General features: G+C 47.6%; 1 pseudogene; it reads right to left on the bottom strand.

Annotated features, from left to right (window-relative positions):
- Window positions 1–1,796: 1,796 nt before the first annotated feature.
- LOC148114185 (endogenous retrovirus group K member 8 Gag polyprotein-like) lies at window positions 1,797–3,225 on the bottom strand (annotated as a pseudogene).
- Between the last annotated feature and the right edge of the window lie 849 nt (window positions 3,226–4,074).

The raw sequence follows: 4,074 nt of genomic DNA, 5'->3' as shown, positions 1-4,074 counted from the left end.
AACAAGGAAGTAACGTCAAAGCCAATGAGACACTTTGCTCGAAATCGGCCTTTGGTGATGAGCAAGGCGAACATATAATGCAAGGGATTAATAGATTTGTGCGGAGTATTAGGAAGATGAATCCATTCCAGGACGGCAACAGTGCCCTTTTTATATTGAATCAGGGCAGCGGTTGGGATGGAGGGGGTGTTAAAAAGTACAAGGGACACAGGTTCATTAGGGATGGCTCGATCCACCCAACGAGTGGCCATCGCGGAGTCAATGAGAGTTAGCACGTGCTTTTGAGGATCAGTCAAAACAACAATGAGGGAGATGAAGGGCCTTTGAGGGCCAGGAAAAGGGGGGAACGTTGTGCCGTGGTGAGTGCAAGAAACAGGCGGACAAAATTTATTGCACCCAATATCTGCTGGAGGGCCACAAGAGTAAGAGGATTCGGAAGAACAATATGAGGCAGGGTGGGTGAAGAGGAGGAGGTTAAGACTTTATGACCCAGATATGAAAAAGGTGGGTGGGTCTGAATTTTTTCTGGAACCACCTGAAACCCATGAGAGGACAGGTGCTGAATCAGTTCAGGGAGAAAAGGTCGGACCATGCCGGGAGGACCTGGGGCGGCCATAAGGATATCATCCATGTAGTGATAAAGCAGCAAATGAGGGTGAGAAGTACGAAAAGGCGAAAGAACTGCATCGACATAAAATTGACACATTGTGGGACTGTTGAGCATGCCTTGAGGCAAGACAGTCCATTGATAGCGTGGGGTAGGGCAAGACATATTAGTTTGAGGGATCGAAAAAGCAAAAAGTTCCTTATCATTATTGTGCAACGGGATAATAAAAAAGGCGTCCTTGAGATTAATGACCACTAAATCATAATCTTTAGGAATATTGTACGGGCTAGTGGTTGGCTCCAAATGTCCGGAGAGCAGTTGGTCATCCACTAGCTGTTGTAATGCGATTAATTTTTCACTGGTAAGGGGCCATTGATCTATCCAGACAGGTGTAGGGGAGAGCAGGGTAAGTTTCAGGGGAGTTGGAGACATTGCTAGTCCTCTAAAATAAGTTTTGCATCAAATTGTGAAATAAGATCTCTGCCCCATAAATTAATGTGAAGGGGCAGGACAACTGGCTTGATATGTGCTGTAATCCCTTTTGTAACACGTTGTACTGTGAGACAATTTTTACTAGAACTTGCCTGTTGTGTGCCGCCCATTCCCCGTACTGCTGGAGATGGTTCAAGGGGCCATTGAAAGGGCCATTCCGCTGTTCTTATGACTGAAACATCAGCGCCAGAGTCTAGAAGGCCAGAAAAGAGAATGCCGTTAATTAAAAATGGCATAATCGGTTTCTGGGGAGTGATTGGCTTTGTAAGAGCTAAGAGCTCGGTGGGCGGGGGTTCCACAGAAGAAGCCGACACATCCTTAGGTAACAGTACCAACCGAGCAACAATATCCCCTTTTTTCGCCAATATGGGGACATTAGTATAGAATTGAATCTGAACACAATTTTGGGGTGGAGGATCAATCACGGAAGGAAGGACAAAGATGCCTCATTGACGGGCCACCGCCACCGGGACAACGGTTGCAGTAACATCCGGTGGGAGTGGGCCGGGCAACTGGGCATCTGCAACAACAAGGAGATTAGGAAAGTCAAAAGAAGTGTCAGCAAGAAGTTTCAGATCCATGCCTTGGCAGCAGGGCGGAGCGGAAAGTGGAGAGAAAGCGACAGGAGAGAAGGAAATGTCGCCACAGGAAAGAGAAGGTACAGCCTTTGGAGGGGGGCTAGCTGCAAGCCCCGTTATTAGTTTCCCTGATTCTGAGGGAAAGCTCGACATTGATTGGCCCAATGGTAGCCCTTTTTACATTTAGGGCATACCATCTTCGGTTTGGCACTGGAGTTAGGTAGGGGGTGGGCAGCACCGCCACCCGGGGCTCGGCACTGTTTTTTGAAATGGCCAGGTTTTCCACAATTGAAACAAGTGCCTTGAGGTTGGTTCCCCTTTTGTATGGCTGCGGCCAATGCATCCATCTGGTAGGTTTGGGTGCCGATAATGCGGCAAGCTTTAAGAAAATCCGCCAGAGTGGAGGCCGGGTTAGAGACTAATGGCTTGAGAACAGATTGACAATCCGCATTCGCATGTTCAAAAGCAAGTTTCATCAAAATTTCTTTTGCCGCTTCCTGGTTGGAAATTTGGCGGGTTACCGTGAGTTGTAAGCGGTGAACGAAGTCGGCGTATGACTCTGTCACCCCCTGGCGAATAGCAGAGAAGGATTGGATTGGGGTGCCTCGATCATCGACACGAGTTAAGGCAGAAAGAACAGCAGAGCTAATGAAAGGAAACGCGGGGGGAGGTTAGATTGTGAGCCTGGGCATTAATTGTAGCAAAAGCACCTTCTCCAAAGAGTTGATCAACAGTCCATTGAATACCTGGGCAGAGGACTCTGGTTTGGATTTCCCTTTTGAATTCTGATTCAAAAACAACATATTGTGTGCCAGTCAATAGCATTCTAAGCAAGTCTTTCCAGTCTTGAGGCAACATTTGATAGTTACCAGCAATGGCATTCAACAAACCCCTGGTATAGGGGCTGGCTATGCCATAATCCGTAGTTGCCTTTTTTAGTTCTTTAATCATCTGCAGAGGCAAGGGTTCCCAGTCAACGAGAATGCCACCGGTGGGTCCTTGTTGAAAAATGACCGGGAACAACTCGGTGTCGGCTAGATCGGCAGCATCTAAAGTGCCGGATTTTAAGGCTTTTTGGTATGCCCCGCGAATAAGACCAGGTTGAGAAACAGGAGCGGGGGCAGCGGCAAGGGGAACCGGGGCTTCGGGGGCCGTGGGTGAAAGGGGGCTCACAACCAATGGCAGCGGGGTAGTAACCATGACCGAAGGAGTCCGGTATGGCGGCGGATCTAATAAAGGCTGGTGAGGCGAATCAGCGTGGTTTTCAATCAAGGTATAGGCTTTTTTCCAAAGGCACAGAATGTCGGGTGGCACCCGAGGAGATTGGTGGAAGACGGCGCCAATCTTCTTCCATGTCTCTGTTTTTAGAGATCTGCCCTCAGGATAGGACAGACATTGAGCCCACACATAAGCAAGTAATTTAACAGCCTCACTTTTAGAAAGAGATTTGGTAAAATTTTGTTCTTGAGGAGAGAGGTATTTTTTCCTGCCCAATTGTCTCAACTCTTCTACATGAGCTTTCTGAGCTGCAGAGATTCCACCCCCCATACTTACGAAAAAGAAGAGTCAGTCGCCAGCGACATCGTCAGGTGCACCATGCCTATTCCAGGCGATAAGCAGAGGGTCGGCAGGGACGTATTCCCTTAGAGAATCACATCGAGACGTATCCGTTTCACGAGATCACGTCGGGGTCACTAGATGTGGTGGTCTCCCATGAGAGAAATGAGACACACAAGCAGGTATCTCGGGATGAGAGCCCAGAGCTGACTCCGTGACCTTCTTTTATTAAAAATTCATCAAGCTCATTATACAGCATTATAGCAAGGTGGGATTGGGGGTGGTTACATGATCGGGTTGCATACACTCATATTATAGTAGTTACGTAGACCTTTCTCTGGCTGGTACGACCCTTCCCAGGCTGGTACGAGAATAATCATGTAGGTATTTCTTGGCCTGAGCCGTTGGGACTTTCCAGATGACGTAATGTATTTCAACATCCTATTTCCCTGTACGCTGTGGCAAGGTCCATGGGTAATTCTGATATGCAAGTATATTTCTATACAACTATTCCCACAGTCTATACCAAGAATGACCATAGATTTTAGAGTGGATTGGTGATTTACTTATAAAATCAAGTTTGTACTGGATATTTACTAACTAGTAGCAACTGAAGGTACGTATACTCATATCTCTGAAATCACACCAAGCTTTTTTGGTTTAATATAACATGGAATAACAAGAGGGTCCGCTTCCCATGAAAAACATACCTGAAAACACCCAGCACGTCCACCCAGTCACATGACCACCAAGCCATGCCCACCCAGTCACATGCCCACCCAGTCACATGACTGCCATGCCACACGCACCCAGTCATATGGCCACCAAGCCCCGCCCACA

This window comes from Pantherophis guttatus, chromosome 4, assembly GCF_059756535.1.
Source record: "Pantherophis guttatus breed Tessera chromosome 4, ASM5975653v1, whole genome shotgun sequence".
In the NCBI taxonomy this organism is placed as follows: domain Eukaryota; kingdom Metazoa; phylum Chordata; class Lepidosauria; order Squamata; family Colubridae; genus Pantherophis; species Pantherophis guttatus.
Note: the sequence above shows the minus strand (reverse complement) of the source record. Positions and strands in the feature narration are given on the sequence as shown.